The sequence below is a fragment of the Acartia tonsa genome, chromosome 3 (genome assembly GCF_053477335.1).
Source record: "Acartia tonsa isolate MP-2025a chromosome 3, ASM5347733v1, whole genome shotgun sequence".
Lineage (NCBI taxonomy): Eukaryota > Metazoa > Arthropoda > Copepoda > Calanoida > Acartiidae > Acartia > Acartia tonsa.
Genome location: NC_137262.1, coordinates 55,023,189 through 55,037,442, shown reverse-complemented (window position 1 = coordinate 55,037,442; position 14,254 = coordinate 55,023,189). Strand labels below are relative to the sequence as shown.

The 14,254-nt window shown below is 31.3% G+C and overlaps 1 long non-coding RNA gene across 1 annotated transcript; it reads left to right on the top strand.

Moving 5' to 3' along the window:
* The first annotated feature begins 9,715 nt into the window (after positions 1-9,715).
* Positions 9,716-11,535, top strand: LOC145315307 (uncharacterized). Its single transcript, XR_013878024.1, has 3 exons — positions 9,716-9,737; positions 10,281-10,390; positions 10,854-11,535. It is a non-coding gene; the product is annotated as an uncharacterized LOC145315307 (long non-coding RNA).
* The last annotated feature ends 2,719 nt before the right edge of the window (positions 11,536-14,254 follow it).

Sequence of the window (14,254 nt, the reverse complement as noted above, 5' to 3'; positions counted from 1 at the left end):
GGAATAGAGGGATATGTAATCATTCTTTCAAAATCATATCTACGGAAAATATCAATGGAAATATTATAAATATAATCAGGAATAGAGGGATATGTAATCATTCTTTCAAAATTATATCTCCGGAAAATATCAATGGAAATATTATAAATATAATCAGAAATAGAGGAATATGTAATCATTCTTTCAAAATTATATCTCAGGAAAATATGAATGGAAATATTATAAATATATTCAGGAATAGGGTGATATGTAATCATTCTTTCAAAATCATATCTACGGAAAATATCAATGGAAATATTATAAATATAATCAGGAATAGAGGGATATGTAATCATTCTTTCAAAATTATATCTCCGGAAAATATCAATGTAAATATTATAAATATAACCAGGAATAGAGGCATATGTAATCATTCTTTCAAAATTATATCTCCGGAAAATATCAATGGAAATATTATAAATATAGTCAGGGATAGAGGGATATGTAATCATTCTTTTAAAATTATATCTCCGGAAAATATCAATGGAAATATAAAAAATATAATCAGGAATAGAAGGATATGTAATCATTCATATCTCAGGAAAATATCAATGGAAATATTATAAATATAACCAGGAATAGAGGGATATGTAATCATTCTTTCAAAATCATATCTCAGGAAAATATCAATGGAAATATTATAAATATAACCAGGAATAGAGGGATATGTAATCATTCTTTCAAAATCATATCTCCGGAAAATATCAATAGAAATATTATAAATATAATCAGGAATAGAGGGATATGTAATCATTCTTTCAAAATCATATCTCCGGAAAATATCAATGGAAATATTATAAATATAGTCAGGGATAGAGGGATATGTAATCATTCTTTTAAAATTATATCTCCGGAAAATATGAATGGAAATATTATAAATATAATCAGAAATAGAGGAATATGTAATCATTCTTTCAAAATTATATCTCAGGAAAATATCAATGGAAATATTATAAATATATTCAGGAATAGGGTGATATGTAATCATTCTTTCAAAATCATATCTCCGGAAAATATTAATGTAAATATTATAAATATTATCAGGAATAGAGGGATATGTAATCATTCTTTCAAAATCAAATCTCCGGAAAATATTAATGAAAATATTATAAATATAACCAGGAATAGGGGGATATGTAATCATTCTTTCAAAATTATATCTCCGAACAATATCAATGGAAATATTATAATTATAATCAGGAATAGAGGGATAAGTAATCATTCTTTTAAAATCATATCTCCGGAAAATATGAATGGAAATATTATAAATATTATCTGGAATAGGGGGATATGTAATCATGCTTTCAATATCATATCTCCGGAAAATATCAATGGAAATATTATAAATATAATGAGGAATAGAGGGATATGTAATCATTCTTTTAAATTATATCGCAAGAAATTATCTACTGAAATATTATAAATATAATCAGGGATAGAGGGATATATAATATCAAATAAAATGTTCTCATTATAGTCAGGAATAAGATGTTATGTATGTGACCATTGTTTTAAAATCATATATCTGGAAAATATCAATGGAAATATTATAAATGTAATCAGAAATAGAGGGATATGTAATCATTCTTTTAAATTATATCGCAAGAAATTATCTACTGAAATATTATAAATATAATCAGGGATAGAGGGATATATAATATCAAATAAAATGTTCTCATTATAGTCAGGAATAAGATGTTATGTAATGCAAATGTAATTTGAGGTTTAAGCAAAAAATAGCCAATTTAAGAACAACTAAACTGAAAGTGTATTTTATGGTTCACAGGCTTTTACTAGTTATAATGCAGCTGCGATGCCAAAAAATTGTAATTTACTAATCGCATATCCCTGAAAATATTAGAAATAGTAATGTTATTGATACATAATAGAGGGGTAAAGGATTTTGTGTTTAATCAGCGTGCGAATCAAAACATATTAGACCATTGAGAGTTATAAAAAAAATTATGTTTTAGGGCGTGTTTTAATTTCTATTGATATTGTTTCTCACATAAAAAAAAAGACATTTTTGGGGAGTGGGGTGTTTCCCCTCTTTACCCAATAGCCTAAAACCTTCCCTGGATTAAAGTAAAACACCCATTCAATTCATCTTTTATTTTACATTTTTTACTACCATTTAATAAGAGAAATTTAATGAGAGTTTTTAAAATATTTTTGCAAAAAATATTGCACCAGAAGTTCATATTGACGAAGTTATTGAGTATCTTTGCTGCTTAAAAAGTACAATATATGTATATTTCAAATATTGATGTAATTACATGTTATCTTAAAGTCAATCTAATATATCCATCTGTCTGTCTATCTATCTATAATAGCATATGCAAAAAGTGTTAAAAAAAGCCAATTTATCAACACTTACAAATATAGATAAAAGATAAGAATTTAATTGTTTCATAACAAACAAACGAATATCGGGACAGATATAAAGAATTAGAATAATAAGAAGGAGAACCAAAATAAGAGACAGATTTATTGTAACATTATATACCAAAATTTTTTAACAGCAGGAAGTAAGGATAGGTCAATGGACTATACTTGATCCGGTCCCCAAAGTTTTATAACAAAGACTACGAACTTTTGAGGTTAAGGATTAATATTGATTGGGTTAATAGATATAGAATAGGTGGATATATTGACAGGGGAAAATTTGTCGTCAATCTAGCTTGCTAATATGGACCTCATTTATTGTTCAATTTGTTCATCCAGTAGGAGTGTAGAGGATAGGGTATAGAGTAAAAAGGGTGAATATTATTATTTTAGCAAGCTACGAGCAACACTTTATTAAGGTACATGAAAATCTGGTGCAACATCCAAGTAATATCATATTGATTAGGGTGAGTTTATAAGATATAAAATTTAATTGTTTTCCAGAGTACTTGTATCTGTGGCTGTAATATGCAGGTATAATTATCCAATCAGCCTAAAAAAAAACTTAATGATGTTACTGGAAATTTAATAAAATTTAACAGGGATAAAACTATCCAATGAAGGTTCGCCAAATTGTTTCTGTAATACTTACTTATTTCTTATTAAAATAAATTCCCCACATTTGCAGTTTTTCTAAAGATGGAAATTTTTAATTAAGGGGGGGGGGTTTGTCCCATCCAGCAGAAAACAGTCTAAACCATGGTAGTGGTAGTAGTATAAATGGACGGAAAAACGAATCAAAATCGTCAACAATTGGAAATTATATCTTTCTCTTTTTTTTATCTTGACAAATTAATACATATTTCATATAGTGCATTTTTTGCTCAGTTAATTAAAGAGTAGCTGCGCTATTGTGAAAAGGGGATAACTGGTGAATTGAGAGACGGTTGAAAATTTTGTGATAAGGTTTAATGATCCTTTATCTTTTTAATTGAATATAATTATATCCTGGCTAAATTTATTTTCAACTTTTTAAAAGTATTTTGTAAAAATACAGGGTGTTTTTTTTAATAAGTTGCTTAATTTAACCCACTTGCAATTGACAGAAATAAATAATCTATATCTTTATTTCTTCATTGATGTGGGACATTTTGTATGAGAAAAAAATATTTGGTGATTTTTAACAAATTCTACCTTAAAAACCGGTTTTTCCAAAGTACCTATTTTTGGAAGATTTTAGGATCATGACGAATTTAAAGAGTGTGCAAAAATGCGTACATTTTAAAAAATCAAATTGCGCGGCTTGTATTAATAGTAGTACAGAAGCTACATTGGAAAATGTGAGAAGTGTTGAAAATTTTAAGTAAGTTGGGACATTTTACCACGTAGCTCCTAAACTATACGTAGCACAGGAATAGTTCTTAAACACCTAAAAACTAGAGCTTATGACGATTCTAACGATATAATTAACATTTTTCTACTATTAACACAAGCCGCGCTATTTGATTTTTAAAAATGTACGCATTTTTGCAAACCCTTTAAAATAGTCATGATCGAAAAATCTTCCAAAAATAGGTACTTTAAAAAACCCGGGTTTTAAGGCAGAATTTGTTGAAAATCGCCAAATATTTTTTTCTCATACAAAATGTCCCATATCAATGAAGAAATTAAGATATAGATTATTAATTTCTGTCAATGGCAAGTGGGTTAAATTAAGCAATACTTTTAACTTATTAAAAAAAACACCCTGTATAAGCTAAAAATTTAGAAATATACTTGGTCTTTTGTTTAATTTTGGATGCTCTCCTAGCCTCTACAGTGTTCAACAGAGAGGGGGTGACTTTAAGGGGAGAACCCCCACAAAGGACGTGCAACTTTTTTGGGGGGGAAGGGTAAGGTCAAAGTTTGTAGGGATAAACACCCCTTTACCACCCCCTTTGGACATCTATATCCCCATTTAATAATGAAAAAAATATGGCCTAAAATTACACATAGACAAACGAACATCCAAATATATCTAGTCTTAAAATAGATATAATGGAAGCAAAGAACAAAAAGTGTGCTCACACAAACAGGTAGAAACAAAGTTCTACAGCCTTTGTTGACAGCAAGCTATTTACAACTTCTCACATGGGATAGAAACTTATATTCTTAAAAATTTTAAGCATAACTGAAATGACAGTATGTCTTTTATACCAATGGATATAATATATACCTGGATATTATCACAGGGGAAAACTTGTTGTCTATTTAGGTTGCTTACATGGATTTAACTTATTGGTCAGTTCGTTCATCCAGTAGAAGAGGAGGGGATTGAGTAAAGGGGCTAGATGGGGAGGATCGTTATTTTAGCCAGCTGCAAGTTTCACATTATTAGAGTAAATGGTGCAAGTAGTAATAAATCCATTTTCATATCAAACCTATTTATTAAAAATTTGATTAACTCTTTAAAAACTTTTATTACATGTATTATGTTATTTTGGTATAATTTTTTCAATAATTGTTGTACCTGTCATTGATTTTGGCGGGAAATTAATGGAACCAGTTTTTTTTTGGCGGGAGAGACACACAACACACACACAGAGTGAAATGGCCTAGTGTTGGGTAATGTCCTGTGTATACACAATAACAAATACACTAATTTTATAAGGAAACAACTAAAATTAATTTAGCCACAATTTTATAATGAAGATAACATCTACAAGAAGGGCACATCACATGAACTTTTGCATACTGAAGTGCACATTGTAAAACCAACCGTCCTTAGATTTAAACCTATGGTTTAAAGTGCTATAGATTGTCATTAATTCATTGAATGACCAAACCCACAATTTTAATTATTGTCATAGCAGCATTGGGTATGACTTTAACTCGTCCCCTTCCAATGGATCAAATGCCAGATTTTCTTGTTCTCTAATGAAGTGAAACTTGTAGCAGGTTAGACAAACGATACCCTCTGGGATCCACCCACTTTACCCCATCCAATCCCCTACAAGTGGATTATTTAACTGACCAATAAACGAGTTCCATGTTGACAAAATAAATTGACGACAATTTTTCCCCTGTCACTATATTCATGTACAATGGTACATATATTCTTCATCAAATCCTCTTCCTGACAATCAGCGAATCTATTTTACTATACTACATTGTAAGATCAACTACACACACAATTCTCGGACATATCATCCATCTTTCATAGATAGATAGATAAATTCTCAGCCACAAGAAAGATAGATAGATAGTCTCCAGCTAGGAGAGGTAGAAACCATTCATCACATAGGCCATTACCAGAAACAGGACAAAATAACAAAATTCCAGGTATAATTTTGCATGGATCTAAAGTAATAAGAAAATGGCCGTTAAGTTAATGTACATACCCAAGGATGATACAAAAAATATCCCCTTCTGTAGATTACAATTAAATTGATGGTTGAAACTTTTGGACATTTAACTTAATTAATCAACCAAACAAAATTCAAATGTCCCCAAACTTGTTTAGCCAACGAATAAGAAAACTAAATTATAAAATTTAGGGGACTAGCGTAATAAACAGCCAAATGCCCCTTCCCTCCCTGAGAAGGAACACTCTAATTTTTATCATTAGCTTGGTTTTACATTTTAGTTTTGTGTCTTTTTATTGTCGAATATGTGTTGAAATATCTTAAGAAAAGCTATGATTAGCTAGATAGGTGGATAAAAATAAATGGATAGATAGATGGTTTGTTATGGATAATCTATATATTAGATAGACAGATAGAAAGTTAGATAGATTTGTGAATATTATCTAGGGGGTGAACGTAGAATTGCATCAAAACAATATTGCAACCATTTCAAAAAAAAATATTAGAGTGTTATGTTGGTTTAAGTTGGGTAAGGTAAGGTTTATTATATAATTTTTAGACCCCCTAAAGGTGCTTTGGGTATAGATGCAGTTAGTGGGTGCAATACCGTATGGGTGGAATTCTAATGAAAGCATGTATTGGATATGTTGTCACACATGGATGGTTTACCTATAATTGGCAGAATCATTCTCTCTGCAGTGTAGCATAATATTAGATATATCAATACTAGAGTAACACATGGATGGTTCACCTATAATTGGCAGAATCATTGTAAACTGTAGTGTAGCATAATATTAGAGATACCAATACAAGAGTAACACATGGATGGTTCACCTATAATTGGCAGAATCTTTCTCTCTGCAGTGTAGAATCATATTAGAAATACCAATACTAGAGTAACACATGGATAGTTTACCTATAATTGACAGAATCATTCTCTCTGCAGTGTAGCATAATATTAGAGATACCAATACTAGAGTAACACATGGATAGTTAACCTTGACAGAATCATTCTCTCTGCAGTGTAGCATAATATTAGAGATACAAATACTAGAGTAACAGATAGATAGTTTACCTATAATTGGCAGAATCATTCTCCCTGCAGTGTAGCATAATATTAGAGATACCAAAACTAGAGTAACACATGGATAGTTAACCTATAATTGGCAGAATCATTCTCTCTCCAGTGTAGCATAATATTAGAGATACCAATACTAGAGTAGCACATGGATAGTTAACCTATAATTGGCAGAATCATTCTCTCTGCAGTGTAGCATAATATTAGAGATACCAATACTAGAGTAACACATGGATAGTTAACCTATAATTGACAGAATCATTCTCTCTGCAGTGTAGCATAATATTAGAGAAACCAATACTAGAGTAACACATGGATAGTTAACCTTGACAGAATCATTCTCTCTGCAGTGTAGCATAATATTAGAGATACAAATACTAGAGTAACACATGGATAGTTAACCTATAATTGGCAGAATCATTCTCTTTGCAGTGTAGCATAATATTAGGGATACAAATACTAGAGTAACACATGGATGGTTTACCTATAATTGGCAGAATCATTCTCTCTGCAGTGCGTGTAGCATGATATTAGAGATACAAATACTAGAGTAACACATGGATGGTTTACCTATAATTAGCAGAATCATCCTCACTGCAGTGTAGCATAATATTAGAGATACCAATACTAGAGTAACACATGGATGGTTTACCTATAATAAGCAGAATCATTCTCTCTGCAGTGCGTGTAGCATGATATTAGAGATACCAATACTAGAGTAATACATGGATGGTTTACCTATAATTGGCAGAATCATTCTCTCTGCAGTGCGTGTAGCATAATATTAGAGATACAAATACTAGAGTAACACATGGATGGTTTACCTATAATTAGCAGAATCATTCTCTCTGCAGTGCGTGTAGCATGATATTAGAGATACCAATACTAGAGTAACACATGGATGGTTTACCTATAATTAGCAGAATCATTCTCTCTGCAGTGCGTGTAGCATAATATTAGAGATACAAATACTAGAGTAACACATGGATGATTTACCTTTAATTTGCAGAATCATTCTCTCTGCAGTGTAGCATTATATTAGAGATACCAATACTAGAGTAACACATGGATGATTTACCTATAATTTGCAGAATCATTCTCTCTGCAGTGTAGAATAATATTAGAGATGCCAATACTAGAGTAACACATAGATGGTTAACCTATAATTGGCAGAATCATTCTTTCTGGAGTGTAGCATAATATTAGATTTACCAATACTAGAGTAATCAATTAATAAACTTATTAATTCTCTCTATTGTGTTTTAGTAAAGTAAAAACGGGTTTATCTATTTTCTTTTAACTGTCCTGTCTTAATTCGTTAAATCATTCACCAGTGAGGGTGGGGACATTAGGCTGTTTATTACGCTAGTCCCACAAAAAGTTTGTAATAACTGTTTTATTATTGGTTTGCTTAACAACCTTGGGGACTTTTCTTGAATTTAGATTGGTTGGTTCATTAAGTTGAGTATCCAAACGTTTCAACCACTAATTGTAATCTACAGAAGTTGTAAATGTGTGTATCATCATTAATTTATCGTCCGTTCTCTTATCCCTTAAATCCCTGTGTGAGCCCCATGTCTCACAGTATACAATACTTTAGGTCTAGGGTAAAAAGATATTTAAATTTATTTCACATCATTATAATTTTGATTTTTAATGATACAAAATCAAGCTTTCTAATTTACTAGTTTTAACCATAATAAAAATATAAGTTTTTAAAATCGGTCCTTTGTATAATCTTTTCTCGTATTCATTCAAATCCGGTGGATAGAAACCGGTTCTCATCCATACGAAAAAACTATGTCTAGCATCGTATTATATCCAGCTTTCTACGAATATAGAAATGTACAATCATAAGATTAAAACTAGTATTTTTAGCCGGTGACTTCGTCACCTCGGGGCTAAAAAAACTAGTTTTAATCTCATAATTGTACATTCTATATCCGCGGAAAGCCGTTTATAATACGATGCGAGAAATAACTATTCCAGTATTAATTGAAATCATAATTAATACCGGTCCGGCCAACAATCAAAACTGGTTTAATCTTATGATTTTTTATTTTAATATCCACTGAAAGCTGTCTATAAAACGATGCGATAAATACTCATTAAAGGTTAAACTTTTTACTTATTCCTATTTTCTATCAACTCATGATTGAACATCCAAATTGTATTTCAAACTCCGCCCTTTGTTACCCCTCCTACCCAAACACATGTGTAAAACAAGGACGATACTGCCTATGAGTAGCGCAACAACAACAATGTCCTTACAATAATGAAACACTAGTATGTTTCACTGTCTGTCTGTTCCTCAAATGCCTCTAGGGGCGAAGACGCCACTCATCTAATAAAGTATTAGAAGAAAAGGAGAATTAAATTAGTTTTTTTTTTAAAGATTTAACATTTGAAAGAAATAATGGGTATAAGATTTCAGCTTTAGTTTTATATTTTTAAGAGATTTTACCTTAGGCTGATATTTCTTGGGAGGGTTAATTACTATACCCATTTCCAAAATAGCCAATAGTCATTCTCTGGACCTAAAAGAAGCTTTACTGTAAAGGAGAACCAAATCAGTTCAGCAGTTAACGAGACCTTGAGCTAAAGACACATGAACATCTTACTACTTTAAAATAATTATGAACATGCTTTAAAAAGTCGTTTAGTTAGGGGAATAGGCACAAAAATATGTCAAGAAAACAGGTTCCTGTTAAGAAATGTTGTTATTGGGACAATCGGGCAGAAAGACCTTATATACAGGGTAGCATCGTCATAGAAAAAATAGGCGGGGCTTAGATATTTTGTAAAATACAATAAATGTTAATTTCTTATGGTTTACAGTTTTTTTTATTCAGTTGAAAAGATATATTAAAAGAAGTAACATCCAGCAAAAGGTAAACTTAATATTTTAATTAATTTTTAATATCATATATTTAGAACTGGCGTTAGTTAGAGGGTACATAAGTACACAAATACTGATCTACAGTACATAGACATAGTATCAACCTTTGTTCAAAATTTTTTTTTCGTTTCTGGCAATTTCTCTTTGGAGGGTGCTGGTACCCTCCCCCAAAATTGATATAAACCTTCCTAGGACCTATGGGTAGCTACCCTAGAACGGAGAACCATATCGGTTCAACGATAAGCAAGATTCTAAGCTACAGACATATAGCCATCCTGGTACTCTTATATATATGGAACTAGTGGATACGCCCCCTAGAGGCCTCTAGGGGCACTTGAGAAGGGGGGGAGAGTTGAATTCGATAACCTATTTTTATTTTATTTTAGATAATTAAAAGAAAAAGAAAAAAAGTTGTAACCTCCCCCAAAATAATCATAAACCTTCCTAGGACCTAGGAGAACCATATCGGTTCAGCGTTTAGCGAGATCTCTCGGTACAAACATCCTGTTACTTCATTATAAGGATACTTTTTCAGATGAAATTGTCTGTGGTCACCTTCCTTCTCTCTCTGCTGTGTCTGATGATCTCAACAGCTGATTCTCTGGTACATTTTAATGGCGCGCTTTTTAGAGCCAAGTACCAAAGGTAAAACCTAAGCAGCTGATTCCCTTGCAACATCTGATTCTCTTGCAACAGCTGACTCTCTTTGGTTACTCGTACATTTTAATGGCGCGCTTTTTAGAGCCAAGTACCAAAGGTAACACCTAAACAGCTGATTATCTTGCAACAGCTGATTCTCATGTACGTTTTAATGGCGCGCTTTTTAGAGCCAGGTACCAAAGGTAAAACCTAGTAAAATTGACACCATACAATATGAATGACTAATGATAGGCCAGTATACATTATAATTATCCAATGGTAAAATGTATACTGGCCTATCATTGGTCATACTCATTTGTATTGTATGACGTAATTATGTATATCATCATTTGGGAGGTTCATCAATTTATTGACTATTTTCTTATCTCTTAGAGATCCCTTAGATCTACAATTTTTGTGTTTTACTACCTATGGATGTTATCATCCTTGTTAATTTATTTAATTCCAGAAACAGACCAGGAGCAAGGCAAAGCAATTATTCAAGAAGAAATTATGGATGGAGGTATTCAAGAAGAAGATATGGACGTTAAACAAATCAACACAATTCTTCAATAATAGTTATTTATCGCATCGTATTATAGACAGCTTTCTTCGGACATTAATATGAAAAATTGAAACCAGTTTTGTTAACAAAAATGGTATTAATTTCATAATTTTTATTTTGATATTCGTAGAAAATTGTCTGCAATACGATGCTATACATAATTTTTTAGTATGGCTGAGAACTGGTTCTAATCCAGCGGATATTGATAGGTTTTGAAGCCATACTGGAAAATTATGACCTAAGATATAGATTTTAAATAACAAGGAAGATAACATTCATAAAAGCAAAGCTAAACACGTTAATTTCAAAATTACTTAATAAATGGAGATATACTTACTTTTACGACTTTTACTACTTATTTATAGAGATGCCCTACGTATAATATTGTGCCTAAAGATCCTAGGAATCCATATTAAAAGTTATAACACATAACATAAAAATCATCCATTCTAACGTGCTTAAATTAACGGTATGAGCTATCATTACTGATGTACGGACCGACCCCTATAATAGAGAAGTTTCGCCTCACGTTATACTCTTTCAAATATGATTATCATAATAATTTAAAAATCTGTTTTAAGATTTGATGCAATTTTCTAATTTTTGTTTTTAATTATATCTATAATTATTACAAATAAATAAATAAAAACATATTTGAAATGTTTTTTTATTATTATTATTTTGATTTCAAACTAAGAAATAAAATTTGAAATATTTGTAAAATAAGGATGACAACATCCATAACAAGCAAAAAATTAATTGAAGGACAAACATACAAAATGAATTATTTATAGAGAAGATGTTCAGTTGATAAATATGCAATAATTCTTAGATTTCACGAAACCTTTCTGTAATATTAATGAAAATATCATGTCTTTTATGCATGACCGACAGACTGACGGACAAAGTAAATTATACACTTGATGTTCATTCATACATTTATTCGCTTCTAAAACATAATTAATGATATAATAAAGAAAGTAATTTGTCAAAGGACAAAGATCTTTATGTTAAAAATGTAAAACATTTGAAATTTATCTTTTCTTTTAAGTACATTTTCGGTATGTTAAATTTGGGAATTTTGACAGTAGTACTAGGGTTAGGTCGAAAATAATAAATTTCAATAACAAGTATGTAGAAATGTTCATAAATGTCAAATAAAGAGGTAATAATCATTTTAAAGCTTTTTTTAGATTTTTGTGTTGGTTGGTGAATGGAATGTAAAAAAAATCGAGCAAATCATAACACTTGTTTTAAAAGGAATTACTTGCTTCACCTCTTGCCTCTAGGAGAGGGTGGGGGTAAAGGGGGAAGGGTTGAGGAAAATATCCTAAAACCATCAAGACATTAAAAGTTACTCAATTGTGCGACCATTTTAAAACAGCCTTTCCCGAGATTTTTAGTCTTAGACAAAATAAATAAATACTTTGTAATGTAGGATAAAAAAAATATAGAAATCAAAAGCTTCATGTATGATCATTTTTTATCATCTTTCATTGTGACAATGCCAATTAATGAATCTTCAAATATTCTGCAGAAGCCTATTTGAGGTTATCTGATTGTTATTAGAAGTGTGCATCTGTTCAGTGTCAAAAGATATACATCTTAATTGCGCCAGCTAAGTGTTCATTTCAACCCGCGAATGGCGTAACATGTAGCGCATTCGCTTCTTGTCGGAAAGGTGACAGGATCGAATCTCGGCCCGACTGCGTGTCATAACTAAAGACGTTAAAAATGATTCCTAAATGTCATAAATAGCTAGAAACCCTTATCCCAAAAGTGGCGCAACTCATTACCATGCACAAATAGTATTTCTTAGACAAAGGCCATGCAATCAAAGGATTATTTGTCTAAAGGACGTATGACCATATAATTATGCAGAGCTTTAAGCAAGGTTTGGTTTTTAGAGGGGGGGGGGGCGAAATTTTTTTTTTTTTTTGAGAGGGTGCCCTACCCCCCCCTTCCCTCATTTTTAATTTTAGTTAAAAAAAATTTTAAAAATTTTTTTTTGGGGGGGGGATTTTTCCTTTTTTGGGGGGGTTGGGGGTGTCCCACCCCCCAAGAAAATAGTTATAAACCTTCCCGGGACCTATGAGAAGCTACCCTGTTAAGGAGAACCCGATCGGTTCAGCGGTTAGCGAGATCCTTCGGTACAAACATGCACACAGACAAACACACAAACATCCTGTTACTTTATTATAAGGATATAACAATCACAATTATGTCCAAAAGTAGCTTATAAGGCAAAATCTATGAGAAAAAGAAAAATGGAGGACGTGTTTGATGTAAATAAATGATGATGTAATAAAACATAACAATTATTAAGATTAAAATAATTGGCGTTATCCTCTTTTTTTTCAATTTTTCAAATTTTGGAAACTCCAAATTCCCCCCCCCCCCCCCCCCACCCGACAAAACAATGATCACCTTTATTTAACATCGTTAAAAAAGCACGATGATAAAACATTTTATAAATAAGCGTAATTGAGAAAACACCCACATTTATTTCACTTCCTAAAACAAATCATCTCTATTCTCCTTTTTTTCTGTTATCCTTTTGACTTTTCTTTAAAAAAAGCACCTGTAACACTGCCCAATGTTCGTTCTGTTCTCCTAAACGGTTGAATCAAATATTCCACAATTTGTATGAAAGTTTAATATTGGTCTAAGGCAGGTTTTGTCTAAATGTTGGTTGGACATGTCAACCTACATGGGAGTTATGGCCCAGGGAAAAAATGAGGGGAGGGATGTGAGTCATGTCCCTTTTGAGGTTAGGGTCCTAAGCTACAGTTTTAGACAGGTGATAAAAAAAGGTTTTTTTATTTTTTTATTTTAACAGCACATTTTTCATTATTAGTAAATTATTCCGTTTAAACTTTTATCTTGTTTTAATTAACAAAACAATTATGGAAATTTCTAAAACTAATTAGATCTTTATACTAAGGATGACATATCGGTCCATCATTTATTCCCTCGGGTAAGAAATATTCATTCCTAAACAAAAAACTGGACAGGAATACCCCATTTACAATAATAAGTAGTAGTGATTTGAATAATCGCGAATCTTCAAACTAAGCTTGAAATCTATAGGGAGATTCAATTCAATACAATAAATGTAAAAAATCTGACCAGAGAAAAATTATTTAGTCAAAAAAGAGGAAAAATAAAAATGATTAGTAATTATCTTGTTTAGTTGTATTTGCTTATTTATCCCTTGCGGATACCCTCCTAGAGGCATCTACATTTTTTTAGAATTTCTTTTGTGATTTCACTTACCCTACCCCGAAATTGTTATAAACCTTCCC